Source organism: Phalacrocorax carbo, chromosome 2, assembly GCF_963921805.1.
Source record: "Phalacrocorax carbo chromosome 2, bPhaCar2.1, whole genome shotgun sequence".
Lineage (NCBI taxonomy): Eukaryota > Metazoa > Chordata > Aves > Suliformes > Phalacrocoracidae > Phalacrocorax > Phalacrocorax carbo.
In genome coordinates, this window is record NC_087514.1 from 153,585,715 (window position 1) to 153,606,664 (window position 20,950).

The following is a 20,950-nucleotide window of genomic DNA, read 5'->3' on the forward strand; positions in this document are numbered from 1 at the left end:
CCTATTGAGTTTCATGTGGAAATTTTAAGGTACTTCTGGTGTCAAAAATTACAAGGTGACATTACCACTGCAGAAACATTTTGATGGATATATCCTATTAGCACGTCTATTTTTTTCTTCTGGAATGAGAAGACTAGGTTATTTTATTGTCTCATATCTCCTGTGAGCAAAAAGTGCAGTCAAGTCTTTCTCTACCTCTTCTTTCTATCTGGTTGCTCCAGGTTTTTCCTGTGTTGCTGTGGTTTTTTTTTAAGCTAAAAAGTACGTTGAGATCCTCAAATGAAAGGTAAATGGAAAAGATTATTGCTATCAAGACATTATTAGATTAAAAAGAAGTGTTTTCCTTTTTGATAATCTCTTCCTTCCTTCCTGAATACCATTTTTACAGCATCACAAATAGGCCTGGAGGTCACAGTGTGAATAATCCAAGACTAGGACTTTGAACTTTTTTTTAAAACTAAGAAGCTTGGTAGCTTTTTAACACCTCCTTATTTTTTCACATGCCCCAGCACATCTTAGCTTTGGAGCTATGCAATAAAGAACCCTCTTAATGAACTTTGGAACTTATATCTAAGCAGTTCCTTTCTTATTTTTTTTCCTCTTTTCTTTTTTCTTTTTTTTTTTTTTTTTTCCTGGCAGAAGTCTAATCTTAACATGCTAACGGCATGGGATGTTCTACAGTTTTTACAACGCACCTACAAATATGATCAAATCTCGATACCCTTGTTCTCTGCACCGACGGCCTTTTCTTCTGCTCTTCCCCCAACTGCACTCCCTGCGTGGCCCCCGGCTCACTGTCGACATCCCCGGTGCTCAGATCACACCTGGGACCCTCTCACCGACCCCTTTCAAGATTTCTGGGGAGAGATGAAAACACGTTTGTCCCTTGAGTGAAACAGGAAGTTCAGCAAGTCAAAACATTGTCTCTGCGGATCTGGTAGGGGTTATCCATTTGTCAGGAGTACGTGTTTTTACCTGTATTGGTGTTAAGGCAGGCAGGAGGTCTAACGTATCCAACCACAGTGTTGTGATAAAGGAAAGGAAGCGGAATTTGCCAGCAGCATACCTCTGCCAGGAGATGAAACGGGTGAGCTCCTGCAGCACACAGGGGCAGGTATGCCAGCTAGGGCTGTGCACCGCTTAATGATTTCAGGGTAAAAGCAGAAAAATACATTTTAAATGGCAAGCAAATAATGGCAGGACTAAAGAATAAAGTGGCTGACTAGATCACCTTGTTTAGAGCTACCTGTAAGTCCTCTGACAGTACTGTGGCGTGTCAAAACTCTGATGACTGGTTTTCAGTTTTTCCCCCAAGTTTTTGTGCTGTTGGCACTTGCTGACAGATACTGGGGCAAAGTGTGGTGCTATGAAATGTCATTCCATTTTAAGGTAGAAAATTTATCTATGTCTGTATAAAAGTTAAGAAAGAACCCAAATATAAGCCCTGCAGTCTGTAGGGACATGACTTTGGGCCAGACTGAGTATTTTGGCATAAACACTAAAAATCTTTTAAAAAATAATATCCTGTGGCTTTTGCACTTCCATTATATTAAACTGATTTTCTTTACTCACAGTGGGATTTCAAATTAATTTGTAATTATACACACCGTGAGGGGATGAGAAAGAAATGACCTAATTATAGACCAAAAGGATGCCCTACAGCTATCATCCAATTACTCCAACCATCTGAGCTCTTAAGCAAAATGATGGGCTTAATCCTCTCCTGGTCACATCTAGTTGTAATTTGCCACTGAAAGCTATAATTTAACTTTAAATATTCATTCACATAATATAAAACTCTGTACTGATGTTACTCAGAGTGAATGGAAACAGATAATGAGAATGGGTCATAATCATAGATATCCTTCTAGGCTTTGGTCTCCCACACACACTTTGTGACCATTGGGTGAGGGAGAAAATCACATTTTCTCTGCTCTGTCCCCCAAATTGTACTAATTAGCTACAATTAGAAAGAGGGAAAGCTTTTAAACTAATGGAAGAACCAAAAATGCCCACTAACAAGTGCAACCTATCTCCCAGTTTCAGCCTTCCCTTTCAGCAGGGGATGAAGAGTTCATGAAGAGCTACAGTTAACATGTGAGTTAAGAAGTAGCTTTCTAATTGAACAATTTTTTACCTCTGCTCTTTATGCAATGTACTAATTTTATATTAATAGTGTTTTCTCTAAAATTTTTTCAGCAGAACAGGAAGAATAATTAAGATGAAGAAAGGGGCATTATACAGATGAAGTCAGTTCTCTATAAAACATCTGGTTTTTTGGTTCATTGACTGTTGCATAAACTAATTACACATTGACCCAAAATATATTTTCTTCTCAGGTTTTCTACAAATTAAAAACCTAAAACTGTAAGTGAAATTCTAGCAGAAACAACTGTATTAAATAAAAGACAACTAGATAGCAATAAGATGGTGTAAAACATGGGGTGGGGTGAAGCAAATTTCACTAACTGGAAGAGGAGGAAGAGCTAGTAGTCTCTCAGTTCAGTAATGAGGGCATTCACACCAGATCTGAGTTATACTAAAATATTTCTTTCTTCTCACTCCCACAAAAAAAGTGAGTCCTGAGGATATCCTTTAGCCCCTGTGTGTAAGTTGCAGTCTCCTATAGACAAAAAAATGCTGATTGTACCAAGAAATTAAGCTGAGCAGTTTCTCAGTGAGGTGAATTTTCAAGCTATTGTACGTACATTTTCTTTCTGCCCCATTAGTTATTTGTATGAAACAAATCGGCTGCCCTGGGTGAGATACAGAGAAATTTACTCAAGAAAACAGGAGGATGAAGGAGGTGGAGCTAGCTGAAGCTTCAGCTTAGTGCAATACATGAGGATTTGGTCAGCTGAGTGTGTAACTCCTGGGATGTACTGAGTAAAAGGAGGCAACTGCCTTTTCTTAATTTTCTAAAACAGTGTTTAGATCACTTGTGAATCTGTCCTGAAAAAGTATATCAGAAATACTGAAATTGATTGTTTGACAGCTTCAGCTTTCAATTTTGTTTTTTTCAGGCACTTATTATGAAATGCTTCACCTGAATTTTTTGGCTCAGGCTGATGATAGACCCTTGTCTTGTTAGTTGTTGTTGCTCTAGTTTTTAGATATACAGACATCCTTTACAGACCAAGTGACTTGCTAACAGGCTGAAAAAAGGAGATGCTAGTTTTGTCTGCTCTTTGAATATCTTGTTATCTTCACTTGGGATGGCTCTGGAGGTAGAGTTGTTGATATTATTTTTTTTTAATTGGGAATGGCTTTTAATAATCATGCTGACTACTTTAACAATGCTTCCTCTGAATAATGCTTGCCTTTTTGTACACACAGAGTTTGTATTTATCACTATTTTACTTTGCAGGCTAGAAACATGTACTTTTTTTATCTCAGTGGACAAAAGACACAGAGTTATACTTAGGTATTTATTTCCTTTGCAGCTATTAAGTTTGCAAGCTATTTTGACCAACACCAAGGATTTAAGAAGTGTCAGGTTAAAACTGACCTGTAGGCTGGCAGACCTTGTGTACATTTAATATCTTGGCACTTGTTTGTAATTGCTGCCTTACCCTTTGTTTTTGAACTGCTCTTGATACGATCGTTTCATTAAAAGTTTGGAAGTTTTGGTTATTCCTCTGGTGGAAAGATTGATGGTGGAGTCATCTCTCTCTGAAGGAACTCTGTTTATAATAAAGTTCAAAGCTCTGTTTCTTTGAACAAAGGTGAAATCAAATAGTCCAAGACAATTTCCCACCTCCCAGCATGCAGGTACTTTCCAGACGGTCCCTTTGAGTGTCTCTCCATAAATGCAGAGAGGTGCCTCCAGCCAACGTGACTGTCCTTTCCCTGGCAGAGACAAGGACTAGGTTTACAGGCAACAAGCAGAAAGCAAACATCCCTGTGCCTCTCCTGGTATGGCTTCAGCCAGAAGGCAGAGCTGAGACTCCTGCCCAGGCCAGCAGAGAATGGGGCTCCCAAAGAGACGCAAAGCAGGGAGGGGTTTCCAAAACTCCGGTTTCATTCTCAGGGATTCAAAGTTGAATTGCTCTAGTTTGTGCTCTGCTGGAACTTCTTTCATGAAGGACTTCAGAACTGCCTCATTGCTTCCCAACCTAAGATTTTTAGGGAAGAGTAAGATTAGGAAGGAAAGAGAAATACTTTTGCACCAGGAAGTACTACAGCTGGAAGAAAACACAATCTTTTAGGCATGCAAACTCTTCCTCAACAACTTGTTCACCCTATAAACCCTATATATCCCTAGGCCATTGTGGCTAAAACCACATCCATTTCACATATACTGCCATGGCCAAAACAATATTTAGTGAAGAGAATTAAAATTACTGCTGGCTCTGGCTTTGTTTTGGCTGAAAATATGTGTCTGTGTTTTGAATTTTTTAGACTGAAGTTACAGAACTCCTCTATAGACGTAGCTAAAAATAAGACAGATGGTTACCTTTAATGTAGAATGGTGGTTACTTGTAGGAGTTTAAACTTGAATCCAGGCTAACAGAGTTCATCACATTTGTTCAGAGCTGAAACTTCTGGTTTTCATTTCTCCCACTCTCACTGCAATAGCTATTCCTTCGTAGTTAGCTGAATTTAGCTATTGTTTTTTCATACATCTCTCCTATAAGCACGTATTTCTGTGTTTGGTCTTGAAGAAAATTACTTTCCTGAGTAAAAGGTTATTACTAAAATGTGCCAGAGAGTATTCCTCTGAGTTGAACCCAGTTCTTGCTTCTTTAGAGACATGCTGTGAGAAGGGCTGCACCAGGCCTTTCCTTGCACAGCTCCATATTTTTCTTTTAATCCACTAAAACTTCCTTTTCTCTATAGTTCCACCACTGTCACTCATGTGAACAGTCGAGCTGATTTCAAAGTAACGTCTTGTGTAAGGAAAAAGCTAGCTGAATGAAGAAGTGATTTAAATTACTCCAGTGAAGAGTGGTGATGGTTTTGTCCCTTTCTGTGAATTCTGAAGTAGATATACCTTAACACCGAGGAACGATTCAAACTGATACATGTTCAGGTTGTCATCTGTAATATTTCAGATACATTCTCTGTTTACTTCAGTGTTTTTTCCTTCTTTCTGCCTCAGGAAAGGTATACCTGTATGTGTATAGGTCTGCCGTCTGCCTATAATATATCCTTCTAATAAATTATGTGAAGAATTTGTTTAAATCTTCCAGCACTTTCTGCCTCATCCCTTAAAAAATGATCCTCTTTAGCCATTACTGTGTTCTTCAGTGGCCTTTTGCCCTACATATTTTGAAAGCATTTTCTGTAATTTCATAGTCTTCTGTAATATCTTTATTTTGCTCTTCTTCTCTGTTTTTAGCCCTCTGATATATTTATTTTCGTTTAATCATTTAGGAGTCCTTTTTGATTGCTCTTCTAATATTTTCTAATATTTCCTTCTGCATCACTGCTAAAAATTTATTATTCTTGAACACTTAGAATTAGGTGTCACAAAGTTCTGAGTGTACTTGATGTATGCTCAACACATATTTTTACCTTACTTTATTCTCTCTTTATTATACTATACATTGCTATGTTACAACAAAGCTCAAGCTGTAGACTGCTAGCTGTTCCCTGTTCAAAAACGAAGCCTACTTTGATTTTTGCCAACTCTTTTATGATGATAATTATGATTAAAAAGTTTATTTTTTATATATGATCCTACATCCTTGAGGAAAAGCAAAGAAAACAAATTCCTGACTCTGAGGGTCAGTTTATTATCTTCATTAAACCTCTACTTGAATGCCATACTTGCATTTTTTGATTCCTCTGCCACTGCAGAGGTAACGGGAAGTAAAGTTTTTTCCGAACTCTGTTTCTGTATTCTAATATCCACTTACTACCTCTGATGCAATTCTTTGGCTTGTCCCAACCATACCTAGAGTCTGAAATGGCCTGTAGTTCAAATAGTGGCAGATGAAATCAAGGTGTTCAGTGGGTTAGTGCAAAGCCAGATTCACTGCATGGTGCAGCACACCCAGTGTATGTTTTGTATGCTGGCAGTAGGGACACTTCAGATTTGGTCACAGACCTATCCTTTAAGATGGCATTATCACTGGCGCAGAGCACAACTTTCACTGTGACGCTGGAATGAAGAATGAAACTGCAGCTGAAAGAATGCAGGAGGGAAACTGAGTGTCTTTAAAGTATTGGAAACTGAGGACTCATCTGAAAACAGTTTAAATGGTGAAAAAGTGTTCAGTTCTGAAAATGTGGGAGAAAGAATATTGCAAAGCTAACTTGTAGGGGACAATTTAAAGAAATGCGGTTAATGCAAAGATCCTGATTTAGGGTGGAAAATGGTAAAATAAAGAGAGAAACATCTATAGCATGTTAGTAATTATGTTTCTTTAACATTTTTTTCTCCTATGCTATTTTTTATAGGAACTGGAAAGTTCTTATGAAACTTTTGAAAAACTTTCAGGGTCTTATGAATATTTGAGGGTTATAATTTTTACTTCTTGTCGCTCTTTCCAAATTTCTGCACTTTTTTCTTTAGTTTTAAAAAAGAAATGGGAAAGAAACACAAACCTATATTTCATAGAACCATTAAAGGGTTGGAAAAGACCTCTAAGATCACCAAGTCCAACCGTCAACCCAACACCACCATGTCTCCTAAACCATGTCCCGAAGTGCCACGTCTACATATTTTTTGAATACCTCCAGGGATTTCAAAATAGTATGCTTATTTCTATCTACGAAAGACTGTAAATCACTGAAAACAATATATTCTGTTACTGGCATTTTAATTTAATTCAACGATCTGAGTTGTTGTCATTTATTACATAAACAGCTTCATAGGCTACAAAAGAAAAGAAGAAAAAGGCAGTATCTTACACATGGACATTGATTGTTGATTGTCACTACTGTGAGGATAGTGGACTTATTTTATGTCCAACAAAAAAGTAAAATGGAGATCCATGTCAGGTATACAAACATCTGAATGAACCCTGAACAAAGTTGTACTGCCAATTATTTTATCATGTGCAGAAGTCATAGCCTTACACCACTGAGGGAAAAAAATACCCTTTATTTTTCTTGTAGGAATATATTTTACCAGAAAATAAGGTCCACCACCCCTTGCTGAGTGTCCTTCCTGCTGTTCACATGCATGACTCTCGCATCTTTAACTACAGTGCTACAGTGCTCTCAGAAACTTGCATTGATATTACAAAAGCTCTTCCAAGGAAGTGCTATATTGACCTTGAGTTCCACAGAAATTATAACATTACTTCTTGAGTCTTGTGGTCATTTGGTGACTCCTCCCGTCTCCCTGTGCTTCAGGAGCACAGCCCTGCAGAGAAGCAGCTCTTCCAAACTGCTGAAGTTGGAACAAGGTGGCTCTGCTAATTGCAGGTAACGGACATTCACTCATTACAACACACATGTGTTTTGTAGATCACTTACAATTAGAAGTCTTATGGTTGTTATTTAGGAATATCATGTTTGACAGAAGCTCCTAGGAAGTAAATATTTCCCTAAGGAACAATTTGTTATCCTAAGAAGGAAAACCTTCCTTAAGATTTTTGGAGGGACTGATTAAAAGCAGCAGTTTTTTGATCATGATGATTTTGACAAGGAATTTACCAGTTTACTGGCTTTTCTTTAGGAGTTAAGAAAACAACTCCTATTTATAATTCTGATCCTCTTAAGATCTTCAATTTAGCAAAAGTATCTGAAGGTTTAATCATCTTTCTGCCAATTAAGAGACAGACTTTCCCAAGGCAGTGTCTTAATTTTACCTTAATCTTCTAATTATATTGTGTGTATGCGGCTCTGTAAATTTTAACTCTGATACTAACTTCTCAAGTACTCTCTCCCTTGAGAGAATGATCTAATGCCTTGGGGGTCTTGATATCTAATTACTGAGAACTTTCCCATCTTTGCATTGTCTAGACTGTAGTTAGACACAAAGCTGCATCTTACACCAAAACCCCTGGAGATCCCCAGATAAATACACTACTTTGACTAGCCTGGCTTGGAGGAAGAACTATTTTATGCTATGAAGTAGTGAACTTCCTTTGGTCCTCTCATATTTTTTCAAGTAATGTGACATGAAGATGACATGACAGTGGGATTCATCTGACTAAATACAAAAGTCTATGTATTTAGACCTCTGACAGGGTAGGTTCACATGACCTTGGGTTCTGAGTGTCTTAGGCTCTCTTCATAGTCAGTGTAGGCAACACTGTAATTCATCTCATTCTGAGGTAGGAATCTAAAATAGGCCAATTGGGCTCTAAGTATTGAGATTTGAAAATTGCAGAATCTGAATAGTAGGTAAAATAAATGCCATCCTGACTTCTAATGCAGTAAATGCACTATGAAAATCCAGCACAAAATTGCAAAAGAGAAGGGGGAATAACTTGTAATATATATTAGCTTTATTTGGGTATGTTTGATATATGCTGAATCTTACAGGAAAGCAGGAATTATCAATTATTATTATTTGTATCAAAAGTTATTATATTTTTGGCATTCCCCTTGTGAGCCTAAATAAATTTGAAATTATGAACTTCTTAAAACAAAGAATCTGAAAGAATAAACAAAAAATTCTTATTTTGGAGGGAGTTCAGAGAGGACTAACATGCATGATTAAGGGGTATAGAGAAATTGATTTATGAAGAAAGATTAAAGGAGCAAAACATGTATACTGTAGGTTAACTAAGTGACGCATAAGAAGGAACATGATAACTCTCTTCAAATATTTAATGCATGTAAACACCAAGAGTAGAGAGGAAATGAATATTTGGGTAAATTTCAATGGGGGATAATTTCAGACATTAAAGTCAGATATTGTCTTGCTTCAGTGTTGTCAGGAAAGACCTATATGCTGCAAGAGAGGTCAAGACAAAAGGTAAGATTTATACATTGTAAGAGCCATGAAACCAAAATGGTCTCAGAAATTATTAAAAAGCACTGTAGGTTTTAATCTGTTATGATAAGAGCTGTGTAGCCTTGTGAACCACCACACAAAATTCTATAGAACAATATAAAATGCTCAGCATTAAATTGATGAGGGATTCTAGGTTTTGTGACATATTTTCTTTTCCCACAAGAAAATAAAACATACCATTATGAAAGATTCTGGCAGGTGAAGTGATCACTCATTGACTTAAGAAGACTAGCTCCTTTTCCTGTATAAATTGGATGTTCTGCAAGCATCTAAGTAACTGTTGGCCACAGAAAAAACAGTTTACTCATGAACTGCTGCATGTCTTGACACAGTATACGGCTTTTAATAATTAAGCAAAAAGAAGTTCTATAACAACAAGGTTGCCTTTATATAGGAAACATAAATTATGTGTTCCAGCACTGTGCATAGACTCCACTGATGTGGCCATGAGTGGTATTTCTGTTGCCCAAATTAACTGTGCTGGTGAACTATCAGGAGATTGTATGGCTGGAGGAAAGGATTCACACAGAGGTTGAGTAGATAGAAACCAAACTGGGATAAAAGAGTAGTTGTAGGACCATGCACCCAGATTTACTGGAGGGAAGAAAAAGAAGCTATGTTTGGGGTGGTGTATGTACTTTTGCTTTGTGAGACACAATGGTGACTGTATAACAGTGCAGACCCAGCCCAAACCCTCCCCTTTGCCACAGGATACGTCTAGTCATGTGGTAGAAATTTGTTTAAAACAGTCAACTGAAGAATCCTTCTTCTTTAGTCATTTGTATAGTTTGTCAGAACAGGATTCAAATATTGTCAATCATCTTGAAATCTAACTAGTTTACAGCCTGTGCTCTGAACCTATCTATCCTTTTGATCTTTTTGCCTTAAGAATGCAACTGCATGAGAAATATATTAATAAACTTTAAAGCGAATGATACATGTCAGAAAGTCTTTCTGAAAAAAAATGATGAAGAATTCAAGTGTTCCAAGTAAAAAAAATAAAAAAGAACACCTTTTTGGAACTGGAACAGACTATGAGCTGTAGCTGTGTTCATTTAGAGCAGAATTTAATTGTAATTGCATACTTCTTCATAAGCAATGCAGAGGCAACATTAGACATGGGAGACAGCTGCATCCTTTCACACTTCACAAATCAGCAACAGGCTAGGGTCAATAAAACTACTTACCTAAAATAGAACACAGCAAGGTTTAAGGTGCCACATTGAAACTGTGACTTCAAAACCTTGCATTCATTGGCTGCCTGACCTCAGTGTCATTTAAAAATAATTGACTTCCCTGTTGCTCTGAAGATTTTCCAGGGCATGCAGTATTCTGTTTCTGGCCATTCTCAGACAGGCTAACCAGGCAGGTAATGCCATCTGATTTAAGCACTCTGGGGATCCTGAAGGTAAGTGAGGAAGCTCGCTGATAGCTGAGACCTGGGAAGTGTGCTCAGACCCACATAATTTAATAGGCTGAGAGAACTGGGGTTATGTAGCCTGGAGAACCTAAGGCTCTGGGGAGACCTTGTTGCAGCCTTTCAACATATAAAGGGGGCTTATAAGAGAAAACGAGAAAGACTTTTTACCAGGGCCTGTAGTGACAGGACAAAGGGCAATGATTTTAAACTGAAAGAGGGTAGATTTGGATTAGATGTAAGGAAGAAATTTTTTACAATGGAGTGGTGAGACAATGGAACAGGTTGTCCAGAGAAGTTGTGGGTGCCTCATCACTGGAAATGTTTAAAGTCAGGTTGGACAGGGCTTTGAGCAACCAGATCTAGTGAAAAATGTTCTGCCCATGGCAGAGGGCATTGGACTAGATGATCTTTGAAGGTCCCTTCCAACCCAAGCCATTCTATGAATACACTCCAATAAAACTGGGAACACTTCAGAAATAGAAGACGACTTTTTTTTTTTTTTTTTTAACGCATCTGCTTTGATCTGAGGCATTTAAAGCTATAATTTCTGAGGAAGCACGGGTTATCCACAAGGTCTGAGCCTAGCCTACATAGCTGGGCAGGTGGTGTGTACTCCAGCTGCAAAAGTGACAAAGATTCATGGAGATAGATAAGAAAAGAGGGAAATGGTATGGAGCAACCTGGTTTCTGGCCTTTGTCTTTGCCCTATAAAACTTCTATGTCTGTTTTTCTTTAAATGATAGAATTAGGAATAATCCTATGTAGCATTGTTACCATGTAATTCTTGAAAGCTGAACCTGGACCTCAGTGTCCACAATGGATTATGGTTAAAGATTAGAAATACGCTTAAATCATAAAGCTTCCAGGAGCTGAAATCTAGGGACTTCACCAAGTTCCATCTTTAATGCTGAAGTAGAAGCTGGCAGCAGCAGGGTTTGCATTCCTGATCTCAGACTAAGAATGTGGTCCTGGCACTTAGACCAATGCCATTTGAAGATATATAAATGAAAAAAATATTGATAGTGAAATAATTCTGAGTACATAAACCTAGGACACTAGGAAGCCATGCTTATAGGCATTTTTCAGTTTATAACCCCACTTTTAAGAATTTCCCGTCTTTTGTTTCAGCCAGACACATGGGACTATTTTAATGCAGTTTTATTTGTGTGTTCTGTTTCCTCCACATTTTTGTTTGAGCAGAAGAGGATGGGGATAAAAAAGCAGTCTCCAAGAAAGGTTTACAAAGTTTATGATGCTAGGCTGTGGCAATTCCCCTCTGTGCACTTAAGACAATCATAAAAATGCATACACCATATTTTGAAATGTTATTATGACATATTATGTAAACAGATGATGATAAAACATTGTGAGTCATTATTCAAACACAATACATCATAACTGTTTCTTTGGAGACACTATGCATTTCTGTTACAGGCTTTATTTACAGAATTCATTGTAAAAACTTCACAAGGGTACTTACTGTGTCTTCCTATCATCACATTTCAAAAATAATGATCTCAGCCTCTGACCATGTAAACTCTGAAACAAAAGAAGAGTCCAATTGTCTTCTTGTGTAAACAAGGCTTGTTTACAAGGTTAGGCCTTCACGAGTAAACCTGGCTTGTAATATGCATTATGATTACTCAGATTTTCAGTCTATGCATGTGAAATCACAGTCAATGGTGGTTGGTTCCGAAATATTTAAACCTAACAAGATAATTTATTTGATGTAAAAGCTTAAGGACCACTACCATTACCACTTTGTTCTTGTATTCTGGGTAGGGAATAAGCTTACAGGTATCTTCTCTTGGGATTTTGTTTTCTCTCCTCCCTGCAGTTACTGAATCCATAAGTGGCTCCTGTAAGTGAAGAAAGGACTCTTGGGTGGATGTATCCCAAAGAACTCCACTGGGTTATATCCCAGATCCAGAGTCTGTAACTCTTGAGTGGGATTCATTGCCAGAGATTGAACAGGATTCATTGCCACTGGTTGAACCCAAAATTTAGGTGTGTGCCTCTAGGGTATCTATATGTGGATTAGTTCCCATCCAGGGTTCAGACGGGTTGTTGAAACACAAGCCCATTTGAAATGTCCTAGGGTACCTGCTCTGCCTCCCACTGACAGAGCAGGAAATCTCAGTTAGAGAAAGTCCTGTGTTCTTTCTGTCAGCTTTATGTGTGCTTCAAATGGCAGTAGAAACATAAGTTTAGACAACAATATCTACCTGATAGTTAACAAGAGTATAGAGAAATGCTTGGCTTGCAATAGAGTGGGCACCTATGTGTGGTCAGCAGAATCCCAGGGAAAGATAAGGCAGGAGATAGATGTTTGGTCACCTCAGCAAATGCAGAGATTGAAACAATGCTGGCTCAGTAAGACAATTTTGGTTAAATACATGAATCTTGGATACCTGTAGACATCTCAGATGTCTAGGTAAGATGCATAGGATTTTGTTGGAGTCTTCCTGATCTTCAAGATTCCTTCCTAGTTTCTATCTGGTCCCATCAATGTTTAATTTTCTGTCATTAAATTTCTTCAGAAGTGAGTTTCTAGGCGTGCACAGATCTGTCCATGTCTGCAACCATTTGGAAGAGAGGATTCTGGTACCTCAACATTTTTCCAGTAACTTTGCCTTGACATGATCTCCTCTGTGCTGTGAGACAGGACTCTCCAAACCTCAAGGTTTCAGCTGCTCTCAGTGTCTCGCTGAATAATTAAATCTGCATGGGGAAACAAAGGGGATATTGTCTCAGAAACAGACTCACTAATATAATGGTTAGAGACATAAGTCTCAGTCTTTGCCCAGAAAAAAACTGATGGGTCCTTGCAAAATGGAATAGCTCTAGCAAGATATTTTGATGTCAGATGATTTAAGGTATATTATTAACAAAAAGGGTGGGACCCAAAACTCCTTTGGCAAAAGAGGGTGCTGAACCCTACTTTTCTACAGCCTGGGTAACTTCTCTATTCAGCAAGAGGTAAGAAAAGGACAGGAAAAGCTCAGAGGCTCCATTTCTGCTTTATTGAAAGGTCAGACTCCCAAAGATAGATGAGCTCTTAAACATACTCTGTAAGCCTAGCTCATGGGTTCTGATGGAGGTTTAGGTGTTGAAACAAGACATGGGAACATTACTTCCTATGGTTCTATAACAACTAATAACTTTGGTTGGATTTGCAATTCTTAGCTTACTTTCTGGACAGAAATCATAAAGTCAGAGAATGGAGTTAGTGGCATTTCTCTGCCTTTTCTAGATTTCACCTCATTTGCACTTGTGCCTGTGTTAATTTTGTGGTGCCAGAGAGAATGTGCCTGCTTGTTCGAGCATAAATGACACAAATACACTAACTTCCTGACTAGGGCTGGCTAGTGCCACCCTAGGTGAGGGACCATGATAAGCTAGTGAGCCACTGGCCATGTAAAAATGTCAGTACAGTGTTATCTAGCAGACCTTAGTGGGCTTTATAGAAAAGAAATGAAACCCTCTTTTTTTAAGAAAATGCCTAAAGAGGAATTGATGGTTTCATGTGTATTTGAGACTTGCCCATTGCTTTTCCCAGCTTTTTCCATTTCTCTATATAAGTTTATAAATACCTTTAAAACCATTTGTACTGAAAACATCTCCATATGGTTATCTTTGTTAATGCAACTTACAGCGATGTGATCTTATGAACATTGTCAAGTTTGTCATGAGTTCTGCACTTCTGAAAGAAAAATCAGGATTTCTTTCTACAGCAAAGAGGATGGTTCTGATTTGTATAGTTTGGGAATCTGAAAAACGTCATCCTGTGCACTGTAAAGGCAGGTAATCAGAGATAACAAAGAAAATGCGAAGAAGGAATTCCGGAGTTCAGAAGGACAGATTTGTATCTGCATGCGCTCCAACAATTGTTCTGAGATTAATTTAGAACACCCAGATGTATGTTCAGTTTAAGTTGCAAGGAGTTTCTCATATTTTAGCACAGGATGAATGAGAAAATAAGTTTCATTTTGTATGCATGTGTGCACAAAATCAACACAAATAATTTCAGAAATGGTAGTTTCCTCTCAGTCCAATTCAGTCCATTAAGTGAACTGAATGTGGCTATGTTGTTGTAGTTCCCAGGGCTCTAATTGCACATAAAAACTTCCAAATCATAACACATGTGGTATTTCCATCCAAAACAAAAGGAGAATTATTAAAATGTGGTGGGATTTCATGTAATTTTGGCAGACAGTTAGATGGCAATAATTTAACACTTGCACCATGAAATTAAAATTTACATTCACTTGGTGCAATTCTTCAAACCAACAGCAGACAGTTGTATTTTTTTTTTAATGAGAGCAGGGAGATTTAATTCAGTTTAACTAGAAAAGCCCCTCCAATGCTTGATGATAAAGGTAATAATACTGGCAAAAGTTTGTAGATACTTTGTAAGCCTACTTTCCATATTCTCCATAGTTCTGCTTTAAGGCATCCAGCTTTCTGAAGGCCGTGAACCACCATATAGATTATTCCACTGATTCCGAACAATGTGTGTAAATTCCAGCTGCCCATAAATCATTTTTTGTAAGGCAAGTATTATGGCTGCTATAAACATTTGAAGTTGCCAAAATCTTCAGCATTGTATTCTTCTGTGCAGAATGTATACAAGTTATACTACTGTTTCTTCTCACAGATTCTTCCCTTTTGCAACAGTTCCTGCTGTAATGTGTTACTGTCTATAAAACAAATGCTAAAGAAGTGAACCATATCTCAACAGACTCAAACTACAAAAATACGTTTGATTTATATTACCATGAGGTGTGGTAGGACAGAATTACCAAGTTTTCATTCAAAACCATATTTTTTCCTGACAGTTGAAAGAAACTTGTAGCTAGAATGCTGTCCTGAGGCTACATATATGTCTAATTTTAGGTATATAGAGGTAATTAAAATAAGCATCTTCTACATTTGGTCAGACCAAGATGTAAAGGAACAGATTGAAGGCCTCTTTTATATCCTGGCAGAGGGTTTTGATGAGAGTCGATCTATGCAAGTTGGTAGGAGGGGAACAGAGAATGGGGTTTAGACAGGTAACAACCACGTGTACGGAGACAAGGAAGACAGCAAATGTGGGAGAACTGTAATTAGAGCAAAATGGGAAAGTAATTCTAGGCTAATATTATATCATACATGTACCTTTGCTTAATTAGGGAACTTCTAAAATATTTTTTCCTAGACTTAGACCTTTGTTTCCTTTAAGAAAGAATAAGCAGTAGATGTGTTTTGATTTCATTATCTCAGCATTAATAGGGGCACATTATCACAGCCCAGGAGTACATCTTCCCTTTACTGTCTGCGTGACGCCTCTGAAACAGTAGATCTAGAGTTCAGTCCAGTGGAAATTATCCACATCTCTTTATGTTTTTTAATCATCCACTGGTCTGAATTTAAGGGCTAGACACAACTCTCAGGGGTGGGAGGGAAGGGAGTAGAAGGAGAAATCCTCCTACAACCAACCTTTTTGTATTCACACTTGAAATGGAAAATACAGATGTTGCAGAAGTACACATCTGGGACATTGTTTCCATATTTTTGACAAAGACTAATTTTCACTGCTTTTCAGCTAAGTGGCTTAATATCAACTTCTTTCCCCTGCCTGAAACTCTAAGAGTTTTTGAAATAAAATCATGTGAATACATTTGCTGATCTTGCAGACTATGCTGCTGTACTTATTTCCTTTCTCTTCTCCCCAGAAGCTTTGCAGGATTCTTGTCTGGGTTACAGGGTTTAGGCTATTTTCTTCTTTCACCACTGTTCCAATGCTCCATTTGCAAAGTGTTTAGATTATAGCAGACGCAAACTTCCTCTGTCTCAGAGCCAGCCATGAATCAGGCTGAGAGCTGGGACCGCTGGCTGTCAGAGGACCCTGAAAAGCTGCAGCTTAAAAATAACAAGTATTCGACAGCTCAGTTTACAAAACAGCAGATTGTGGCTATATTGTACTATGGAGCTACATATGACATAACTAGGGATTTAAAGTTATTAAGACTTTTTCCTCTTGCCATAATTTCCAATAAATAAATCTCTGTGGGACAGGAGGCCTGGTGAGTTGAACAATGCTTGCATTTTCCTCACCACAGCTTGTCCCCTCTCTTCTCTATTTTACACATTAAAAAAACCATCAGTGCCTGGTAATCAGTTCTGCAACATTTCCTGTTGACAGACTAATGCAAAGATAAATACATACAGTTTTGGTTTTTTTTATTAGTCAAGGTATTCATTATAAGTCTTCCTATCAAAATCTCTTTGGAAACTTCTTAATGGACAGAGCTTAATATTGTGTAGTTGGAGTGGAACACAAGCAATTATTTTTAAGGTATTTAAATGGTGCTTTTGAAAAAGAGCTACGCTCACAGGATTCCTGTGAGTTTTATTTTTCAAAATCAGTAGTCAGAGGTTGCACAAATGTGGATTCATGCACACTGAAAAAACCAAGGCGAATAAAATGTGACTACTGGAATGTTCTTCCTTCTCCAGACATAAAATATGACGGAATGAATGAAAGAACTACTTTACATTAACACATTTGCTAAAAAAGAGCTAGCTATTTTTGCTGCATTCACTTTTCAATAAAAAAATGGTAAGAAGTGCCAACATTTTCTTGATCTAATTTTCCCTTTACTAATATTTAGGCTTTCAAAGAAACCCAGGGGATATGCTTGCTCATTTTCCATTAGACATTCAAATCCCTTTGCTTTTGAAATCCCATGTCTAATTTCTACTTTATTTTCTCTTTGCAGACCTTGATTCTTCAGAGTCTCTTTACAATAATTTTTACTGCAACCTTAAAATAGATATATTAAATTTTTGGGATATATTTTACGGGTAAATCTGCAAGAGTCTAGGCTTAAAAATATTTATACTTGAACAGTCTTTTTCTTCATCCTTTTCTTTGGAAAACAGGACACTGGATATGAATGACTATATCCACAAAGGTTGTATTGCATAATACAGGCATGGATGAATTTTAGCTTCAGCTGTCTTCACTTCGGTTCATCATCTTAGGCTCCATCGGTAGTCTATGAAGAGAAACAGGCTTATTAGGGCATGGTTTCTCTGACCTATTTTTAGTGTGTGCTTTAGGATAACATGAATCACAACCTGGACTCCAGTTGTACACTGAATAGAACTCCATTGACTGTCAATAGAACCCAGGATGAATAATCATGTTGACATCTACACTGAGCCAGATTATTTCTACTCTTAAAGCTGAAGTGTCCTTAAAGTCTATGAGAATCTTTGGCCTTGAGCTGAGTGTTTTCAGCTTCTCATTGCCACCAATATCAAAATGAAGGGCACCTGGATGTTTTAGTTGATCCTTTCAGAAGAACCACCGTGAACCACAGAGTTTAAGCCCCATCTCTTACTATTTGTGGAGTTGATATAGAGCAGGAAACATGTTCTGGGGTTCTGATGCCTATGTATAAAATGGATAGGTTTATTGGCTGTCTACAAGGATAGTAGTATAGCTTTAGATCTGGCAAATGCAGAAAATAACCTGCTTATCTGAAAGCAATGGGCTAACTTGACTCTAAGATTTTATGACTCTAAGAAATTACCCAGACCTTAAAATCTTGTCTGAGGATATGAGCTAAATTATGTTTCAAGGATAGGACTGAGATGCCCTTTCTTTGACACTTTCAGCTTCAGGTAATGCCTGATTAATTTGATGGCTTCTGTACATCTATTAAAAGTGCCCAAAAGTATTGTTACTATTGCAGGCTTATAGAGTAAGTCTGGCTAACTAGTTAGGACCAGCTATTTTTACAAGTTATTTCGATGATTAAGAAATGCAGTACTTAATATGCTCTTCAGTTTTATATCCTTGTATGTATTTAAGCATCCAGCTTCCACTAAACTAACTGATGTGATTTCGTGGCCTAAATACTTTTGCAGATCTGACCCCTGGACTCTCCTCCTGCCTAAATTCACTGGGATTTTTGTAGTCAGTACCTCTGGAAGTTATTTTAAGTGCTTGTGTACTAGATGAATGTACTTGAACTTAAAGTATTGGGTATAATCTGTCTATATTTGAGTTTGCTTACCTGTATAAGGAAATAAATAATGCTTACCTGTATTTTTGAAGTCCAGTAAGGGTTATGATATACTCTGAAATGTTAATTTCATTATTGTTCAGTAGATTATCTGCCTTGAATACAGTTGATACAACAGTAAAAGGCCACACTAAAACCAAAAAGAAACAAAATAGTTTCTAATAGTTCATTTTTTGCTTTTCTTGCTTAGAATCAAATTATTTTTTAAATACATTTTAGGTTTTCTTTAAATAAAATTTTGAATTAATGATTTTTATTGATCCTATTAAATAGTTTATGTCCTTTTCTATCTCTGTCCAAGACCTGCTTTTATTTCTTTACAATATTTTGTGTAATGAGTTAATTTTTTTTCCCACTAACTTTACATTTGGGAATATCATTTTAAAAAGAATTCTTCCTATCCATTTGGAGAGAAACAATCTGTGAATACACCTATGCACTCACAGGGTTTTAGTACTAGACAGTTTTATTACAAAAAAACAAGTACACACAGTCTTAGCCTTCTTTCTAGGATGTTACTTACCCTTGTCTGTGAAATATCAGCAAAACAAAATGAGACATTGGGGTTTCGATTTGCCAAATGTGAGATGTTATAAAAACATTTTTTTTCCCATACGACTTACTTATGAAGAAAATGTACTTAAAAAATAAGAAGTCAGAAAAACTGGCACATTTAGAAACAACTGCAATAGAAGTTCATTTATTATGAACATTCAAGGTAATTCTATTTCCTATATTTTCCCAACGTTTATCAGAATGCTTCTTCTCACAAAAATTTTTTACAGCTTTTACACACCGTTTGTATTGCTAGGTTTAACTTGGAAATGAAGAGCAATACAGTTATTGGAACTTATTTAGTAGACCTTTTTGTAGTAGACCTTATGTAGTAGACCTTTCTTGACTAACTTTGGTCATCTCAGAATAAGGCTTCTAGTTCACACTAGTCAGCTAGCTCTTGTAGTCAGAGAGAGGCACCTTGAGAAGAGCAGTGGAGCTTCCTGGTCTTTGATACCTCTGTAGAGACTGGATCATCCAGCTTCTGAGTCATTTGGTTTAGGTCAGAAGAGTCCAACGAGTTGCTGACAAGTGAAAGCAAATGCACTCAAATACTAATTCCAACAAGTCTGAGGGATTAAGCACTGAACCTAACAGGCATTGGATGCTTTCTCCCCTCCTCAGAAGCTAACTCTTATGTGACACAACTTTCCACAGTGGCCACCTTCCTGAACTGAAGCTAAATGGCCCCTGAATTTGTTTTTATTGTTGTTGCTGGGTTTTTTTCCTTAGAATTACTTTTTATTTGTGTCTATTGTCTTTTTGTCTATTGTATTACATTTGTTAAAAAAAAGAGACAACTCTCAAGACCATGAATTAGGAAGAGGAGAGTCATCCTTAATCTGCTTATTTTGGTAGTGAGAATAAACTACTGTGGGTGTTAAAAATATTTTTTAAAAAATCAAGGTGGTATGAAGTTCTTTCCCTTTGAATGGTTCATAGGAGCAGCTGCATTGAGAGGGAAAAAAATCTAAACCAGAAGCAAAACCCCAAGACTTTGGGAAGAGAGAAAACAGGAGAAAAATAACAGAAACCCAAACAATTTGTTAACTTTCCCTGCAGTAAAAAAAGCAGCTTGGGGGGAGGCGATGGGTTAGATTTCTGTTAAATTCATTAACCTTGACAATGTCCATAGAAGTCATAGGATAGGTTACCCAGGACATTGAACTAGGCCTCAAATCTTTCCCAGGGTAAAGCTTTTCCAGCACTTGCAGCATGATGTCAATGCAAAGATTTTCCCAAACTTCCTGGAACAGTTACAGGCAAATCACTGGAGACACAAAAAATATCTGGGGCCTCAGCCAACAGCATTCCTCTATGAATACTGGTATCTCAATTTGCTCTTTATTTTTCTTAATTTGCATTATGCAATTTCAAAGATTTACAGCCAGCGAGACTAGGAAAAATAAAATGAAGCAAGGCCAGCGCTGAAAGTGACAGCAGCCCTTTTACCATGTAGTGGACATAATTTTCTACTGCAAATTCAACTAGTATACAACAAAATCTCCCCTTTAATCTTCTGCGATGTTGCAAAAAGTCATCAACCTCCCAGATTATATCTTATCTGTGGCTTGTATAATGAATGTTTTAATCTACTGGAGCAACAGAATAAACCATAATTACATATATTTTAGACTGAGGGTATGTTTCCTTAAAAATGTATCCTATTTTAGCATGAAAATCTCAACTTCTTAAAACAAACAATCCATAGACTACATGATCATTACTCTATATTTTATGTGATGTTGTCAAACCTTCCAATAGCATTTTAAAGAAGTACCTCAAAGTACTGCTGTTGTGGAACCTATTGTAGATAATCTATGTAATCATGAACAACTCACTCTAAAAGGGAAGGTTATAAAAGGCACAGAGGGTAGTTAAGCATATAATTGTCTTTGGGAGATAATGGGAACTGGGCACATAACTCCCATCTGTACCTCAGAAAATCTCCCCTAGAGAGAACCGAGAGCCTGTGGTTAT